At 38.2% G+C, this 20,371-nt stretch overlaps 2 protein-coding genes across 4 annotated transcripts in view; one reads left to right on the forward strand and one right to left on the reverse strand.

The window, feature by feature from the left end:
- Nucleotides 1-9,267, reverse strand: part of PDCD10 (programmed cell death 10) — a 39,987-nt gene extending 30,720 nt beyond the window's left edge. The window contains exons 1-2 of one of the 3 annotated variants that reach the window (XM_059921983.1): nt 9,112-9,267; nt 8,567-8,649 (exon numbers count right to left, since the gene is read on the reverse strand). The gene's annotated coding sequence lies outside the window, so the exon portion shown is untranslated. Of the gene's footprint in view, nt 1-8,566; nt 8,655-9,111 lie in introns of all 3 variants that reach the window. The other 2 variants (XM_059921982.1, XM_059921981.1) reach the window with 2 other exon arrangements.
- Nucleotides 9,268-9,994: 727 nt separating this feature from the next.
- SERPINI1 (serpin family I member 1) overlaps nt 9,995-20,371 on the forward strand; it is a 67,118-nt gene continuing 56,741 nt past the window's right edge. Inside the window, exon 1 of the mRNA XM_059921984.1 lies at nt 9,995-10,121. The gene's annotated coding sequence lies outside the window, so the exon portion shown is untranslated. The remainder of the gene's footprint in view (nt 10,122-20,371) is intronic.

The following is a 20,371-nucleotide window of genomic DNA, read 5'->3' on the forward strand; positions in this document are numbered from 1 at the left end:
TACTATAACCTATTATACAGGACACCTTAGTCTGCCAAACTGATCTACTTCTAGGCTCACCTGCCCTGCTCTTTGCGTCCTCCACTGGTCCCGTGGCTGAGAGCCAAGACCCCCAGACTCCACGCAGAGTGTCTGGAGATGGAAGCCAGTGGGAATGTGGCTCTGATTCAAGGTCGCCCTAGGGTACTCAGCAGCACAAGTGTGTGGATCTTCCATGTGCTGCTGCTGAGACCTCTGGCTCACTCACTTTAAAAGTTACCTGCATCACGTCAGTGTAAGAACTTCCATATGTGGGGGAGTAGTTTCTTAATACAAAAATCGTAAAACGGACAAGAAGTAATTAGGTTTTTCTACAGATGGACAGTACAGAGCAGTAGGTTAAGTGCTTAGATTTGAAACAAAGGTCTAAGTTTGAATTTTGCTTAGGTGGGTGATATCATCTGTTATTTAATCTCTTTCTAAACTCAATGAGGAATTACTGGAAATAACGATTGAGGTACTCACCTCACAGGATTATTAAGAGTACAAAATGCATGTGCTCATTACACTGTCTGACACACAATAAACATTCAATTCATATTATTAGTTATTAAAGTTTTATCCAAGATTCTATGAACCTGACATGGCATCAGGGCTGGAACTAGGGTGAGGCAAACCAGGTGCCTAGAGCACAAAATTAAGCTCTTACCTGCCTGACAGAGAGTGAGCGCCTTCTTAAATTTTGTACCCTAGACCCTTCCTGCCTCACCCTAGTCCTGTCCCTGCATAGCACACACAAGGATAGCCTAATACTGACATCACAATGTCATAAAGGCCACTTACATAGCATATTTTTAAAAACTTTTCTACCCCACTTGCCAAAATGGAGGCATATATAAATTACTTGGGCCACCCAAAAAAGTTACATATATCATCCAAAGCAAATTACATAGTTTAGGAATCCTTAAAAGAATGTGATCACCAAATGCAAGCCTGCGTTAAAATTACTTTTTATTCTCTTAATGTACATAGAGCAATTTAATAAAGAAAGCCGTGGCCCAGAAGTAGGCTCAGCAGCAGAGTGAAATCAAGATGTGATCAAAGATTTTCTCAAGATAATCCATAAAGGGGGATAATCTACACAGGAAAACCAAAAGATAATAGAATCAAAAGGCTTGCTACCTCTGAATTAGCTGATGGGAAATGGGAACAACAAAAATAGCAACAACTGGCTTCTAAGACATTTCTGCACAACAGGTTCAGGGAAAAGGATACATGCCTCTTTGGTTGTGACAATCCTCGATTTTTTTTCCTATTCAAATGCCTAAATTTTTGTTAAATTCTGGTCTGAACAAAATTTAAATGAAAACATTTGTTGGAAGGCAGGAAACAAATTTGTTCCCTTGAATGTGTTCACTTATGCCCATAAAGTTCTTAATGTAGTGGTTCATGAATTAAATAATGCCTAACTGAACAGTCATTTAGTATTTAATTGACGTACATCTTTGTATTTTCCTTTTTATTAGTATTTGTGATGTTTTAATTTCTCTAATATAATGCTAAAGCTTTCCTTTAAAACCCCTTAGAAATTCAATTAAACTCAAGTTCTCATACTGTCCCTATGTTCTCTATGCTTGGAAGTACAATGTAAGGAGACTGTACTACATGGGTCAGGCTTACCTGCTCTGTAACACTTATAATCTTAGAGACCTACTACCTTACTTAATGACTCCTTACTGCCTAAGATTCTCTACAGTATGCAATGTGTATTTTCTTTACCTTACCTTATCAAATTTCTCTGCACCACAACACTGCCACAAAGCACTTAAACGTTGATAAAATTATTAGCCTCAGATGATAAATGGACTAGGTGCTAATAAGGACAAGATTCTATCATGATGATGAACTTTAACCTCACCTTTAGCTCCCAACTGATCTCAAATAAAAATTCTATTAGTCCCAGGAAGAAATAAGGGAGATAGAATGGTATCTGCTTATACCATACGTACAATTCCACCTGACCTTCACTTGCAAAACTGTAATTCATTTTTCAAGGAAGCACACCAAAATTAAGGTAGGACCTCAGAAATCTCTCAAGTTTTGAAAATACTGCCAAAATGCCAATTTTATTACCGATAAAGGCTTCCACAAGTATCTACTTCTGAATAAAAGACCATATTCAAAATGCTTTGTAATTAAATTAGAAAGCCTTGCAACAATGTGAACTGGTATAGGGAGCAGTTGAAGTCTGGAGGCCATGTCTGATTCATTTACCATTTCCAAATGCCTTTGGTTGCAGCAACCTAATGAAGTCTAAGAAGGCAGCAGATGTGTAACATCTTAGGATTTTGTCCTAAGATGCATAATACTCGGGGAAGTTACTTAACCTCCCTGTACTTTAGTTTTCTCATTTACCTTGGGGATAATAGTGCCTCTACATCATAGGGTCAGTACAAAGAAGATTTAAGGCAATTTTATACATAATATACATTCAATAAATATTTGATAAATGAATGAACCAAAGTATCATTATTATGCAATCTTAGGACAAAGTCCTTCCTGAACTCCAAACTCCACTAGAGTTCCAGTTCATCCTGAAGACAGGATGGTTGAATAAAGCAGGAAGGCATGTTTCAGTGCCAGGGACCGGAAGGTAACTTAGAGAAACTATCATTTCCCCCCCTCCTATCAGCTCTGACCCAAAATTATCAAATGAATTGATGCATGTACAAGTACTTAATATATCAGAATGGCTAAATGTCCATATAACGGTCTTTCCATCCCCTACTATCCACCAAATTATAAACACTGTAGAGAAGTTTTATTCCATTCTCTATTTCCTAGTACCTAGCTCAGTACTCTATATAGTCAGTCTACGTCAGCAGCAGTGTTAGAGATGTGATGATGAAAAGCCAGATATAGTCCATGCCCTTGAGGGTGTGCAGTCTTGCAGGGAAGAGAGACAATAAAGAAATACATGTTAAGCTGCCACTTCACATAACTCCAGGGAGCATACCTGTGTCATACTATATATACACTTTTCTATGCAAATTCAATGAGCATGCTGAACAATTTTTTTTGAAGAAAAAACAAAAAAGAAAGCTACTGAAATAGGTAGGTGATCATAATTCCATTCCACGCATATAAGCCCCAGAATGAAAGAGAAAAAGACATGGATCTGCAGCCCCCCCACTGCATCAGACTGAGAGCCATAGCTGTCCCTCACAATGAGCAGCTCACCACACTGTGATTCCACATAATCACACTGTGATTATTATAATGTACATATTTCTTTTCCGACATGATCTCTGAATAACAAGTTAAATACCTGACCCAGCACTCAAAGGAAAAGTAATTCTATTCCAATGCTAGAGGAAAAATGATGTGTTGACGCTCTGTTAGTTTCCAATGTGGTAACTTCCTAAGTTTTTTTTAGAGTAAGCTTGAAGATAAGTAATTTTTGCCTGCCACACCGACCTTAGCATCTAAGATACAACTTTTCTGTAACTGCAACTCTAACTGCCCTCCAATGGCGCTCAATCACTAACATCATTTTACTGCCGTGATTAAAAATATGGTGTGTTAACTCGGCCAACATGGATTCAAATCCTAATTCCAAGCAATAAGTGGTTGTGTGACCTCGGGGAAGTTACTTAACCTCCCTGTACTTTAGTTTTCTCATTTACCTTGGGGATAATAGTGCCTCTACATCATAGGGTCGGTACAAAGAAGATTTAAGGCAATTTTATACATAATATACATTCAATAAATATTTGATAAATGAATGAACCAAAGTATCATTATTATGCAATCTAACTTACTTCTGGTAAGCTTATTTCCAAAGGACTGGCCTAAGTAAACAGTAGTGGCTACCACTTAATAAGCTCCACTGCTGTTACCCAATAATTCATAAGCTTGCTGATAAAAAAATCCTCTTTTCTTTCTTTCTTTTTTGTAATAGCAACACCTGATTCTAGGCAACTGCAGAGTGAGACTGAATATTTATTTCACTTTTTGGGTGGTTAAAAAAAAAAGAAAAGATTATACATACCAAAAATGTAAGGGTGACCTTGAAAAATAAGACTAATATTACATTACATCCAAGATGCAATTAATTGTGTAGCTAAAATGAGAAAACTGAATTCTTCATCTTCATACAGACGAAAATGGACCACCAAACTACACTGTTTACCTTTCTGCCAATAAATTGTTTCTAACTGCTACAATAAAGATGCTTTCACTTTTTACACTGTGTGTGTGTGTGTGTGTGTGTGTGCGCACGCGCAGATTGCTAAAACATAAATCTCTAAGACTGCAACTTTCTATAACATTTCAAATACAATAATATACACCATCGATGACACTATTTAACATCTAAATCACTTCTGCAGTTTATATTATGGAAAAAAATTGTTTATCATGGAATTAGCTTAAAATTGTTGGCATACATTACCAATCATATCAACGTTAATAACCCAACAAGATATAAGAAGCAGTACTTCAGTTTTATCTTTCACATATTAGTATGCTAGGTCAATATGAATTTTTTATCCAAGATTCAAATAACACAGCGACTTACTTTTTAAAAATTAAATTTAGGACTTATCAAAGACTTACATTTAATAATAAAAACTGGGAGCATTACCAAGTTTTTTTGTTTGTTTGTTTTTGTTTTTTTTTTAATATATTTTATTTTTTATTTTTATTTTTTATTTATTTTATTTATGGCTGTGTTGGGTCTTCGTTTCTGTGCAAGGGCTTTCTCTAGTTGTGGCAAGTGGGGGCCACTCTTCATCGCGGTGCGCGGGCCTCTCACTATCGCGGCCTCTCTTGTTGCGGAGCACAGGCTCCAGACGCGCAGGCTCAGTAGTTGTGGCTCACGGGCCTAGTTGCTCCGCGGCATGTGGGATCTTCCCAGACCAGGGCTCGAACCCGTGTCCCCTGCATTGGCAGGCAGACTCTCAACCACTGCACCACCAGGGAAGCCCCCCCATTACCAAGTTTTAAAGCCAAATATCAGCAATCACTTTTTGACAATATCTTGTGGAAGAGTAAATTGGTAAATTCATGAAGGCAGGCAAAGCTACAGCAACAGAGAGCTGTTGAATTTATTCTATGCCATTATTACAGTACTGTGAAAGATCAGAGAATTTGTTTTCAGGACCAAAACCTAACACAATTTTTTCCTGAATTTAGTCTGCATGTTTTGAAAATAATATTTTTACTCTCCTAAGTATCTAGGTTAAAGCAAACAAGATATTACCGTGAGACTCACTGAAATATGAAAACTTTCAAGAAACACCAACTATAAGCTCCTTTGAAATAAGTACTACTCAATTTTACAGTCACCTTGTCTAAGGCAGGTGATTACTAAAGGTAAAAACTCAAAGGAAGATACTGTGGCTAAAAAATGAAACAAAACAACAAAGAAAAAAGGAAAAAGCATGAATTTTGTTGAGGACAGAATGAGATAACATTAGGGAAGAACAGAATCCATTGAAAGTTACTTTCTTCCATGTCTGTATTCTGTTATAATGAATGTTGCTTGCAAAAGCAGGATAGTGACAAGGTCTCCAAAATGCTGTTATACAGAAATTTTGCTGTAATAGAAAATGATTCCTTTGCCATGTCCTCATAGAAAACTACCCTGATTTTACAGACCTCTAAGAAAGAACAAACATCTTTCTACAATTTATATTAAACTTCTGAAAATAACTCCTTTATATTCAAAGGTAGGGAACATGTCTCCTTTATTAATTTCTGTATTTCTGCCCCTAGCAGAGTGCTGGAGGCATTGTGCATGAATGCATTTACATTTGTTCATAAATTCAGCAAATAATTACTGAGTACTTAACTTTGTGTCAGACACTGTATAAGTAGTGAGGTAAGGCACATGACAAATGAGGGCCCTGCTCAGGTAGCTTACAATCTAGTGAGGGAGACTGACATTTACCAAATAAACACAGAAATAATTAAGTTCCTCTTGTGATGATGCTACAAAGAATTACAGAGTATGGTGAAGATATAGTGGGAACTTACTCTAGTTTGGGGAAGGAGGGGTCAATGGTCAGAGAAGGTTCCCCTGAGAAATAACATTTAAACTGAGACTTGAAAATTAACTAGGAGTGGGCCAGACTTGGGAAGGGGAGGGGAAGCAGCCCAGGCAGGAGGATGTAACATGTACAAAGGTCAGGAAAGAGCTTTTGTAGGTAGTAATTGAAAAGCACGGTAAATGAGAAATGCTGGGGTTAAGGATGGAGAGCTAGATAGGACACAAAAGAAATTGTGAGCATTAAACAGAGTAAGAGGGTAACAGTATATGAATATTTAAATCATTTTAAGTCTTTTTCTCATGTAAAATAAATAATCTAAGGGAACTGAGTCTTTATTCCACAATATTAAAGATCTATAGTCAGAAGACCTGGATTATGCCTTGGTCCCACCAGTTACTAGCTACATGATCTTGCACTTAACCAATCTGAACTTCTTTATTCTTTGTAAACAGGTACCCAATTATTTTACCTACTGGGAAACACAATAATAACACAACAGTCCTGTTCTTACAGATCTTACATCCTTAAAGAAAAAAAGATCATGTATACGGGACACATCCTAAGCCCTATAAGAGATGAGGTCCAAAAGTTCACACAAGGCTCCTGCAAAACCCAAAATGACAACAAATGTGGACACTGGTGAACTGCAAACTACTATAAAAATACAAGTGTCCACATCATTCTGTGAGCCCTAAGTTATTCAGTGTGCAGAGCTCCAAAATGACCACAGTACTCCAGCATGTGACTGAAAGATGATAAATACAATAGAAACATTATCCCACCATTCCGTTACTCACCATTCGCCATTGGTGAAATATCAATACTATAATGAAGCTCGGAGATGAAGAGCAGTTGGTGTAGAATCGAACCAAGGACAAAAACTAACACTCCCTAGACAAGTGCATTATATTAATTTTACTAATTTCCAAATCTTCCTGACTTTTGGTTCAAAAGTCATTCCACAACCTCCTAACTGCATGTCAAAAATAAGAACTCATTTCTCACTTCCTCCAACAAAAAGCAAATGCTTACAAGGCCATATAGAAAATACTTTCACATTCTTGCTTTACCAGAACTGACTCATATTCAGTTTATGGTCTATTTAAACTACCGCACCCTTCTAACACAGCACTGAGCCAGTCACCTCCACATAATTTTCCATTTGTTCAGTCGGTCTTCCTTCCTTGTCTACTGCATTACTTACTTATGGTACTAATTATTTTTTATTTTACTTCATTCTATAGTATCATACCTCTCTTTCATTTTAAAAGTCATATTAATTTCCAGACCATCTTAGTTTCAATCAAAGGGGAATGTAAGAGTACATCTGATCCTATAAAGTGTTTTTGCATTCAAAAGTTAAACACATTGTGGATAATTTTAATAATTTCAGAGTACATTCAAAGTGCTGCATATTTAAATGGTCAACTTATACAACAGTAAACCATGACTGATTACCTGCTATCAGTAGATACCCGATTTTTAGCTATAAACTTATCAGGAAGAGCTCTTGATGTCAATGAACATACTCCTAAAATTCTATTAAAGAACTGTCTAATAATAATATTTGTGAACTGTAATTATAATTGGTGACAACAGTGGGTAAGACTGGAACAAGCACACAGCTTTCTGCTCAATATGAAACACAAATGTCCATTTTTCCATTCTTTAATGTAAAATAAGGATGAGTTAAAACTCATAGATGACGCTAAGAAAAATAAAATATACAAAAGTCTGATGTTATTATTTACACACACACACACCACACACACGAGCCAAGAAAATGAGGGGAAGTAAATAAAAATCAACAAAAATGTGATGCCACCTCCAAGAAATGCAACGTATCTTCTTTTCTAGTAATAAGCACAACTAGAAATAAACTCTCTCTTGCTGCTGTATTATTTGAAAAAGTGTAAAATAAGTTTCGTGAAAGAATCCTAATCCCATTGTTCTCAGCTGAGAGTAAAAAAACAGAGTAAAGACTAAGGTAGGAAGGGAAAGGAGTATCTTTCACCAGTAAGGGTGAGCTGTATTGTTACCTGAATTTCTCCTGTCCCATCAACTACCCTTTAAAATGGTAGCACAGTCCATCCCTTAATATACCTCTAATAAAAGGAAAAAATAGGTAAGTTGAAACTGATTCTTCCTATTTTTCCAACAGGTTAGAGTGCGTGTTTTTCTTTTGCTGAGGAATTTCTCTCCAGCTCAAAAAAACTCTTCACCTCACAGATGGCTTCTTAGAAATACCTAAAATTCATTACTTTGCAACTTCCTCCACCCTCTTCAAAAAAAAAACAAACTCCCTACTCCTTTCTGGTGCGGCAGCTCCGATGCAGAAGCTGGATTACAACTAGATTAGATTCAGACGATCGGTCCCTACGTGTGTGACCTTGGGTACATCATTTATCCCCTCAGTTTCCTCATCAGCATGCAACTGTGAATGCTCTTTGAAAACAGTAAACAGGAAAACAGTAAATACATCTTAGGAATTACATCTTTACAGCGTTACGCTTTTCTACTTAGGGCAAAATTACCTCCTCAGAGGGACCACATCATGAAACTGGTACTGAATCCGTAGGTCTCTGTCAACATTGGCTCTTTCTTCCACAGTTCTCCTCTTCCCTCAAAGGGCATAACCCGAGTCACCTCAAAAGCACACTCCAAGCGCCCCTTCCTTCCTCCACTCCTTCCCTATCCTATTTCTAAAGCAGGGGGAAAACAGCAGCCTCATCTCCCCGCCCCAAGCCACACCTTCAGAGGACCCCACCCCAGGCACATCCGCCCTCTCCCTCCTCCGGGGGCACCAGAGGCCAACCTCGCCCTTCCCCTCCCGCCCCCACCTAGAGAAGACTTCCTGGAGGCGTTCAGGCCCGAGCAGGGCAGGCGGCATTTACAAACCCGCTTTACGCCACTCGCGTAGGGTAACCTCGCTTACGCCCATAGGGCCCCGTTCCCAGCCCCGTCCGCTCCGCCTGCCAGAACCAAGCCCGAGTGCCTCAGCCACGACCCCCGTGTGACCCCAGAGCTCTTCTGCTCCGCGCGGGACTACGGTGACTGGGACAGAACAGCCACACCTTACCGGCAACTGAGGCACTGACTTCACTTGCCACCTTTGGAGCCCTCTTCAACTCCCAGATCAATGTACTCCGGCGACGCCGGAAGGACCCGAGAGGAACCAGGCGTTGTCCGGAATCCTGCCCAGCCGGAGTCGCGCAGGGTCCTATGGGGACTCGTAGTCCCACTCGCCGGCGTTGTCGGCAATTCCTGCACATGCAAGACTACAATTCCCGTCAGGCCATGCGGTGGAGCCTAAGGCGATGGGTGGGGACACTTTTAGCCAATAGTAGGAGAGTTCCCTGCCTTTGCGGGAGGAGGTGAGAAAAAGAGAGAGGGTGCACGGAAAGAAGGGGAAGGGAGGGGTCAGCTCTCACCTGCGCCAATCAGGATGCAGGGTCGGCCCGGCAGGCGACTCACCCATTGTGGGGGCGGGCTAGCGGAGCCGAGGAAGGAAGGGGGGCGGGGGAAGAACTCCAAGTGGGGAACGTGGGGCGGCCGAGCTGCGAGGGCGGAGAGGAAGCCGCGGGAGAATAGCCAGGGTGGAGGGAGGGCTCGGTGTGAGGATGCACCCTGGCTGGAGGAGCAGTTTCCCCGAAAGCGGCCAAGCATCAGGCACACCGAGCGGCGAGACCTGCGGCTCGGGCAGGGATAGGTTGAGCCTGGGCTCCTCGCGGAGGTGCCCGGACGGGGCGGGAGGCTGCTCTAGGTTCAGGCCACTGAGTGAAGGGAGAGGGGTCCCCGGGGAAGGGAAGCGGCAGAGCAGCTGCAGAAGTGTGGGGAGCGCTAAGGTACCAGGGGAGCAGCTTCCCGCCGCCTTCAGCCAGGGCAGCAGCCGGAACAGCAGGGGGAGGAGCAACAGCTGCCGAATTCGCCAACTAGAGGAGGGGGAGGCGGAGCTTAGGTCCCTGTAGCAGCCGAAGGCGCAGCCTGGACTGTAGTTTCCCGGGAGAGAGGAGAGCAGGAACAGGAGAGGAGCGCAGTCCTCGGAGCCTCTGCTCCAGCATCCCGCCAGGGGTTGCAGGTGTGTGGGAGGTAAGCGTGGGTGCCTCTTTGGGCGTCTCCTCTGCCCGGGAGAAAGCGTCTTCCAATAGGAATTTTATCAAGGCACAGCTAAAAAGAGTCTCTGACTCGGGTTAGGGAACTGGTGCAAACCCTTTTAGGTGAAAGATGTACGTTTTGGGAGTTTGAGGGGGGATTAAAAAGCAAAAGGTGGCTTGACTTAGGGTATAAAGGGCGTGGTTAGTGTTTTTGGTTTGAGTTGTACCATTAAAACTATTCTGGGAAATTTTAATATTGAGGAAACTGCTAATTGAGGACAAGGTGGATGATATTTGGATAGGTGCGTAGCTGGTAAAAAACAAAAATTTTGTCACTGATAGAGAATTACTTCAGAACTGTTTCACTAGAAAAATAACTTAGCATTCTTCGTTACTGTCTATCCTTCACGTTGTTGTATCAGATTGCCCTGCTACCGACCTGTTTTCCAGGGTGGTTATACTGCAGGTTCCTAGAATTGAAAGAGATCTCTATTAAAGAAGGAAATACAGTCAGGAATAATCACGATGACTGAACCTATCAGAAGTATAACTTTTGCCAGCAATAATGTAAAAATGTTTTTTAATAGAGACACTTCGCTTTCCTCCCAGTGGCTTTAAACTATCGGAACAAAGACTAGGACTCAGCAGCCTACAGTGGGAACGTGTGGTGTACTTCACTGCTGCTCCTTATTCTCTCATTTGTGTCTAGTAATATTTGTACATTTTAAAAAACAAAAGTACAAGGAAAGCTGTGCAAGGATCTTTTCTGTTTAGATAGTGCATGCTAAATGATTTCCCTTAGTATGTGTTATGATGGGCTCAGACTTAACACATGTAATAGTGTCATAAAATAATAGTTTATTCTTAGTATTAAACCATGTGTGATTTCTTTGAGTGTAATTAAACACCAATAGATGAAAATATGTTTTAATACTAAGATGAAAGTCGCATCTACCTTTGTGTAACTATGACAAAATTACAGCCTTTTTTTTTTTTAGAAAAAAACTGTAAAAAGCTATTTGCCTAGTTCATTTTCTTTTTCTTTTTGTTAGAGGTTCTCCAGATTACATGGCTTTTAATCATAGTAGCATATTGCAGCACATTTTGCTCTGAAATGCTTTCCTTGCGATAGTTGTATATTTCAGAGTCTGCCTGAATACTTTAATCTGGGTTTTGTTTTTGGTTTTTTTTGAACTAGGGTCAATAAAATGGACCTATTTGTCTATTCTTGTTTGTTTTGTTTTGTTTTCATGGTTTGCTGATTTACTCATGATTTGGGGATTTTATTTCTGTAATACACACAAAATTCCTTTCTGAAAAGAAATGGCTGGAAAGAATTCTCTTCATAGCTTCAAGTTCAATCCTACTGAGTGCTACTACTGATAAGCCTAAGTGACTTATCAATGTATATACTCCAACACTCCCTCCCATACTCTCACCCACTAGAGGAATATATAGCAGGAGAGATCTTAGAAAAACAGCTGCTTTTCGATTGTCCTCAAGTAGATCAGGTAAGTATTAGAGACAGCAAAGAGCTTAGAAGAAAGAAAAAGCAACAGTAGCCACTAAATTTAGCAGCCATGGTAAGGATGGGATTTTATCTTTGCTACATCACAGGAGAGTCTGTTAATCCACATAGCTGATATGACCCTGTGAAAATGATTTTAGGGGAAAAATGGGTACTACGGTATAGTTAGGCTTGGAAAAGATTGTGTTTGCCCTTGTTATTTCTGATTAAATAGATCATCCTGAATCAGAGTCTCAGATTCTCCTTCAGGCTCTGCTACTGATTCATTTTGTGAAATTGAATACTTGCTGTCACTGGGTCGTTTCCCCCATGTAATAATAATAATTAATAATAATACTGGCAATGAAGTTCTTTCAGGGCCTTTATCAGAAGATCTTTTTGAAAGGGTTTGATTGAGAATCAGTTAATAATCAAGTAAGTGAGATAGAAAATAAATACCAAAACAGTCGAAATCCAGATGCACTTTGAATCCCAACTATTTATAGGTCTTCTGCTTTGAAGTATCAAAAAGGATAGAATCTTATTAGGAATGAATGAGTCTGTGTTATTAAAGTACTGGATTTTTCACCTGTTTCCAAGATATGGATCTTTTTTATTGTGTCAGTGAAAGAGATTGGCCTCCTATAGCATTTGAGAGTAAGAAAACCATGTTTTTATAAGGAAGAAAATCATTGGCAGTATGTGGCACTTAAGTATTTGTTACCTTGAACTCTTGACACATTTTAAATTGGTGTTCACATTAAATCGCAGATCATCTGAAGACTTCTTGTACATTACTGGTGTTGAAAATGTTCATCATATGACAGTTTATAATTTTATGTGAAGTACTACCTAGGTTGAAAGCATATTATTCTGTGCTTGATTTTTACTCTTTGCGTATGGCTATCAGAGTATGTATGTGATGAGAAAGAAGAAAATCAATGGAGTGCAGAATGTCTCTCAAGTGGAAGATGCTCATGAAATTAGTGTTCTTTAGCTGAAAGACTTGGTTAATTTCAAATTACAATATACTTTGGAATTTTTTTAAATTTATAATTCTAACTCTAAGCCTATTGAGTAAAAATAATTGAGTGGCATGGGTTTCTCTTTCTAACAGGAGGATTCACTGATGCATGCAGTACAAAAGAGCAAGACGTAAAGGCTCAAGATCAAATGGTTTTTGGGGGGGCGGCGATGGGGGGAGAGGTGGTGTACAAGGGGGCATAGATATGAAGAAACCTGTTTGAGACACATACCCTTAGCAAGAGAGAAAGAGATTTGCTCTTTTTTTTTTGTTGAATGCCTATAAGTGATTTCATGACCTGTTTTCCCAGTTATTAATTTCTAGAGGCCTATCCCCATAGTGGGAGATGGTACTTTCCTACATTGTCTTTTTAACTGGAGTCAGACTGACATTAATTCATTAGGTTTTGAATAATTATGGGTTACTGAAGCAACGTGAAAAGGATCCTGCACGTATACATTCACTTCTAAGTGAAACTTAATATTATTTGGATATAATATTAAAAAGTAGAAACTGAGGTTTTCCCCCTTAATAGCAAAGGTACTTGAACCAGACACTAAAGTTGAGCAGGACCCTCCACTCCCAGCCCCTGCTGCCTTTTTTTCTTCTTTTTTTAATTATTATTTATTTATTTATTTATTTTTTTGGCTGTGTTGGGTCTTCGTTTCTGTGCGAGGGCTTCCTCTAGCTGCGGCAAGTGGGGGCCACTCTTCATCGCGGTGTGCGGGCCTCACTATCGTGGCCTTTCGTTGTGGGGCACAGGCTCCAGACGCGCAGGCTCAGTAGTTGTGGCTCACGGGCCTAGTTGCTCCGCGGCATGTGGGATCTTCCCAGACCAGGGCTCGAACCCGTGTCCCCTGCATTAGCAGGCAGATTCTCAACCACTGCGCCACCAGGGAAGCCCCCCCTGCTGCCTTTTAAAGTCATCTTCTAAGGTTAAACAGTGCTTTGGGGAACAAGATTAATTGTTATACAAAGGTAAAGATTTGTTTCTGTCTTATTTTCAATCTAATGTTTTCAGAATTTAGTCTTTAAAGTTTGGATCAGTGTGGTAACAATTATTAGTTCCTAGAGACTATGCTTCTTTCCTATCTCCTATTTGTTCTCAGCACCTTATATAATGCTCAGCAGAAAGAACTTGCCCTATAACCTTACTGAATTAGAAGTGGGGACCAATACTTCTTTAATGTATGCATTGATACATCTTGCACTTTGACAAACGAGAGTCAGTTGCCCTCACAGAATAAGTACTATACATTAGGCCTTCTGAGAATGCCCTTGTGCTGGTTAGCCTTTGCAAAAGTGTTACTTGAGCCCAGTTTGATTCAGACTGTGTGGACTGCAAAGACTTACCTACAACTTCATGAGCCAACATTTCTAAATTCTTCCAGAGACAGGCAGCTATAGGTAAGGAAAAGGGCTCTCCCACCGGTGGTACTCAAGGTCTGCATTCTACAGCCAAGGAAGCCTGTGGCTCACCACTGTTTACTTCAAGTGAGATACCTTTGTAGAAGCTTATCTAGTAAAAGCATACTTTATAAAAATTGAATTTGCTCTTCCATTTTTCTAATTGTTCTTTAAAAAAAAAAAGAGCCAGACTCATTGTATTTAAGCACATGTGGAATTTGGCATTTATTCCAGAAACAAATTAATCTGATTAATGTTAGAATTAAGAATTCAAATGTGATTTTTCTTTTATTATTACAAGACCTGGAGAATTCTAGTTAATTGTAAATAGTTCTTTAGTAGTAAATTTAATAATAGCAGATATTTAACTATCATTTGCTTGCTTTTTTAAAATATTTATTTATTTATTTATTTTTATTTATTTATGGCTGTGTTGGGTCTTTGTTTCTGTGCGAGGGCATTCTCTAGTTGCGGCAAGCGGGGACCACTCTTCATCGCGGTGCGCGGGCCTCTCACTATCGCGGCCTCTCTTGTTGCGGAGCACAGGCTCCAGACGCGCAGGCTCAATAATTGTAGCTCACGGGCCTAGTCGCTCCGCGGCATGTGGGATCTTCCCAGACCAGGCCTCGAACCCGTGTCCCCTGCATTGGCAGGCAGATTCTCCACCACTGCGCCACCAGGGAAGGCCTGCTTGCTTTTTAATATGCCTTTACTAGCATGCTGATAGATACACTTTGGCTTAGAACTGATGTTAGATTAATCTTCCGTCTTCATGGTTCATTGGCGTTACTCTTAATGCTTAGCACAGTGCCTTGTATAGAGTTAGCTGAGTTCCTGTCTTCTTCACCAGATGCTTAGTATCTTCAGAATTAAGACTGAGTTTCATTTACCTTGGTATTTACTTTGAGAGCCTTACACATAATAGTTTAACAGTAACAGTTATACTTGGCAACCTGTAAAGAAGCATCATTTTACATTTTTCACAAGTACACCTAGAAAAATGAATTTTTTTAAACATGTCTTTTAGCACTAAATTCAGCCCTCTGCCCACAACAGTTGCTTATATTGAGCTAAATATAAATATCACTGTATTTTGTTGGATTTCTGAATGGAGTAAACATTGCTATTAACTACAACCTTGCATGTGTGTATACTTTAAATATACATTTATTAATTCAATGCCATTTAAATTTGTGTGCTCTCTCCTTGTCTCTAGAACTTTGCTGACTTAAAGATGTACTTTTAAGTAACATTCCGTACTATATGTATATACACACACTTTATGACTTTTTTTCTTGACACATAGAAAGAGACTTAGAGAAAAGTATATAAACGTAACATGAGGCTTTATCTTAACTAAAACTTAACTGCTCTTGAATGTTCTATTTTCAGTGAAATGGTTACAATGGGAGACCTTATTCAGGCTTATTAAATCTAAATTATTCAGGTATTTGTCATCTTTGAGCCAGCATGGGGAAGAGACGAGTTCTGAGATTTGGCATTGACAGTACTCAGTGCTGGCCTTCCGTACAGCGTAGCTGCTGAAGTGTGCGTGGGACCTCCAGCTCTAGCCAGTGCTTCAAGGCCCCCTTCTGGTTCAGCCTAGGAAAGGAGCCTTCTGAGCACACAGCTCATAATTTAGTGTGAGAAGAAAGGCAGATGGAATTTACTTTGATTTAATAACCTCATTTGCCTAAGTGTATTGTTTTTCCCAGATATACCAAAGTTCCCAGTAACAGTAACTCAAGTGTCAGAAAGTGATTTCTATTGCACAATCTAGCAATACAGTGAGTCAACCTGTCAACCTGTAGTCTATTTTCCCCTTAGTGTCTTAGCTTCTTTTGAACGGACCCAAAAGAGCTCACCAAGATACTTTTGATATTTTGCCCATATTGGATTGCTTCTGCCATTTTCTTGATAACCTAAATTTTGTTCTGAACCTAAGTTTTATTTGAGGTCTTTTAATCCTATATAACTTGAAGAGTTAATTTTATTGTTTTTTCACCTGTTAGTAGTATGCTATAAATACTGTATTATGATGTAGAATTTTTGCCATTCACTTGAATTAAATCAATTATCAGAGCATTTAATTGTTGTGTACTTCACAAAGCAATTTAAAATCATTGAAGCAATTAATGTTTTTTAGATACATTCAGCCTTCCAGTTAAGAAACCTTCACAAAGTATCCTAAATCTCTTGTTCTATGTCTAAGGCAGGTTAAATTTTATTTATACCATACGTCATTTGACATATAATACTGGATGAAATTTGTACAATACCAGGATTCTGACAGCTATGTAACAATGGTATAATTTTTGTCCTTGCTAAGTGGGGGAACTTTTAAAAATTATATTGTGAGGTATTGAGCACAAGGTACATTAACTAAGTCAAAGCCAGAAAAGTAACTTTTTCTGTATTTCAAAGTTTTTGATTTGTTCTTTTAAAAATAAAATGTCAATAACAAAATTATGAAGAACTAATAATAACTATTCATTTTTTAATATAACGGCAGATTTAGTTAATAATTATTAATATGAAATTAAACATTTTCAAAGAGAAAGAAATCCTATTGTCCAAGGTTATCTTAAAAGCCAATTTTTACTCACATTATGTGGCCCAAAAGTAACTGACAATTTAAAAAGTAGTTTTCAAGTATGTATCAATTAGAAATGCTTTCAGCTGCAAGCTTTATGTACAATGACATAAAATAATAGGGATTTATTTTTTCCAGGACAAGAAGTCTAGAGGAAAGCGGTTGTGTCCTTTTTGTTTAGAGGCTTAATGTTGTCAGGGTGTTGTCCTCGCAAAACCTTGTGCCTGATGCAAGATGGATGCTTCTGCAGATCGAGACATCATATTCTAGTTCAGGGCAGGAAGAATGAGGAAAGGCTTGTGCCTGTTGAGTCCTTCTCTTTTAATCAGGAAGTAAAAGCTTTCCCAGTGACCTCTAGCAAATGTCGACTGCGGACTTACTGGCTCATGGCATGTAGCTGTCCCTATTTTTAAGGGATGTTGAGATATCAAGGACTTTGGGCCTTGGTGGTGGAGGAAGCAGGGGAACAGTGGTTTGAGTGTGATTTGGGGGTAACCAGTCAATAGTTTCAGCCATAGTCTGATAATTCAAACCATGCTAACTTTAAATTGTATTCCTTCTCGTTCCGACTCATGTTTATGTTGCCTGTTTGTTCATTTGTTTGTTTGTTTTCTCCAGGTTAGAAAACTCTAACCTTCTTACACCAAGTTTTCACTTCTGTGACTACCAAATTTCAAGTCTCTGGGCAAAGGGATTTCTCAGAGACTGACGGCATCTCTAGTTAAAAGACCTTGTAGCCCATACCACATATAATCCTTGTCCTGTACTTTTCATTACAGATGTGTTCAGTAACACTTGAAAGGACAATTCTGTTTTAAATCTGCTTTGAGCCTCAAGGTATCAAAGTATCTTCTTATAGACTGAATTAAAAATATGGGTATAATGTAAATGAAAGAACAATTGAATATTAAAAAAATCTTAAAACAAATGCTATCTGCCCAAAAAAGCCAAAAAGCCATTGTTTCATAGAAAGGAGCTCATTCTAAAAAATTTTAATCCTGGAAAATGGTGTTATTACCCATTTCTAAAATGTGAAAAATATTATCAACATCTATACCTTGATTATTACCTAAATTATTACTCATTCTTAGAATAATACATCACGGACTTATAGTTTTGATAAATTAGGATTCCTTGAGATAGGAAAGTCTGAGAAGAAAATTGAAACTGAGAAAATGGAAACAAATATTTTTTCTACTTTAAAAAAACTCATGATCAAAGATGTTGACCATAGAACCTTGGCTATACAGCAGTTGTCTGCGTTTCCATATCAACATCTTTATTGTCCAGTTTTTACATTTCTATTATGTGAACTTAGATGAATGGCTTTATAGAGGCAAAACTCTCCAGATATACTCATGTAAATTTCTAAACTACTATAATCTGTAGCATGGGGTTGGGTGTTATAGAGAGGTACAACAAAATATTGCAATATATAAAATCACTTACTCCTTGGCATAAGCTTTTGTCAATATAGTTAACAAAAGAAGATGTCACAAGACATATGTATATAAACAAGGATATATGATTTAGGATGATGGTATTACAACAGTTACTATGGTAGATGTCCAGAAGCAGAAGAAATTTATCTATGTGGTAATCAGGGAAGGCTTTGAGAAGGAAGTAGGCCAGTGTGGTGTGCTGGTGAGAGCAGGGGACCACAACCTATGGCCTATGGCACACTAGCTTTTTTTGTAAATCAGATTTCTTGGAACACAGCTCTGCGCATTCATTTACATATTGTTAAGACTGCTTTCTTGCTACAACAGCGGAGTTGAGTCACTGTGGCAAAGCCCATGTGGCCCACAAACTTAAAATATTTTCTATCTGGCACTTTAAAAAAGAAGTTTGTCAACCACTGGTTAAGAACGTGGTTTCTGTTGTCATACAAAACTGGGTTCAAATTTGGCTTTGTAATCTGTAACTTGACTCCAGGGATGTTTTACTGATGTAGGGAGATTTCACATACAGTGCATTGTAATACCTGGTGTGTGTTATATGCTTATTAAATGTTATTTTATTAAATGTTAGATTTTATTTTATTATGATTTTTATTTTAAGTGAACTATAACTTTTAATTCAAATGGGGATTAGAATCTCTAAATTTAAGTACTCCCTACCCCTAAAATAAAAGTTCAGGAAACTGGGAAGGGTATCATCTTATTGTAAGAAATTTTCAAGAGTTGCACAAAATATTGTATAGGGACAATGATATTGATGTAAGAGCCAAACAACATAAACGTACTGAATAGTAAAGCCCAGACTCTAAAATACAATTAATAAAGACTGAATAGTGTATTAAATATTATAGGAAGCCATGACAGTCAATTAAAAGTGAAATTAAGATACTTTATTAAAACTTAGAGGAAAATCATATTTAAAAGTGAATATAATAAAGAGGAGACATCACTACTAGCCTTACAAAAATAAAAGATAGTATTAGGGAATACTATGAACAATTATATGGCAATAAATTAGTTGACCTAGGTGAAATGGACAAATTAGTACAAAAACACAAACTATCAAAACAAGAAATAGAAACTCTGAATATAGGCTCAAAAATCCTTATATCAAATCTGGCAAGAAATAAAAATTATATACCATGATCAAATGGGATCTATTCCAGGAATGCAAGGTTGGTTAAACATGAAAATCAGTCAGAAAATCTATTGATATACCGTATCAATAGAACAAAAGACACATGATCATCTCAATAGATACAGAAAATCATTTGACAAAATCCAACACATATTCACGGTGAAAACATGAAACTCAACAAACTAGGAATAGAAGGGAACCTCCTCAACTCATAAAGGACATCTGCAAAAAACCTACAGCTAACATCTTTCCTAATGGTGAAAGACTGAATATTTCTCCTTAAGATCAGGACATAAGCCTAATAGAATTGGAGAAAAATAGGTCTACGCAAGAACATGTACACAAATGTTCATAGCAGTGTTATTCATAATAGCCCCAAAATGGAAACAGCCCAGTATCCATCAATAAATGAATGGATAAACAAAATGTTGTATAGCCATGCAATAGAATATTATTTAACCATAGAAAGGAATGAAGTACTGATAGATGCTACAACATGGATGACTCTTGAAAATATTATGCTAAACAAAAAAGTCAGACACAACAGGCCACATTTCATTTTATATAAAATATCCAGAGTAGCCAAATCCATAAAGACAAAAAGTAGATTAGTGTTAAGGGACAGCGGGAATGGGGAGTGACTGCTAATGGTTATGGGGTTTCTTTCTGGGGTGAAATGTTCTAGAACTAGATAGTGGTGATGATTGCACAGCTTTTAAAAACCACTAAATCGTACACTTTAAAAATGAACCTGTAAAAAGTGTAAGTGAATATAATATAAAATGATTTTAAAAAACATAAAGAAGAGTTATAGAAGATTGAATTATAAGGAACCCAGATAAACCCAGAACTAGCAGACAAAAGGAAATACTCTCATTTTATATCTTTTGTCCTCAGAACACCAGGAAAAATTAATGGAGACCGCAATCTAGCCACGCTTTGGTAAAGTTGTTTTGTTTTGTTTTTTTAATTTTAAAATGAAGGGGAAAAAGAACTTAAAGAACTCCAAACATAAAAAATAAAGGGAGTGAAAATATCAGCTTGTGATCAGACTTCTGTGGCATTTAATGGCATAAGGAATAATGGAATAACGTATATGGAATTGCAGTGGAATAA

Source organism: Balaenoptera ricei, chromosome 4 (genome assembly GCF_028023285.1).
Source record: "Balaenoptera ricei isolate mBalRic1 chromosome 4, mBalRic1.hap2, whole genome shotgun sequence".
NCBI classification, from domain to species: Eukaryota; Metazoa; Chordata; class Mammalia; order Artiodactyla; family Balaenopteridae; genus Balaenoptera; species Balaenoptera ricei.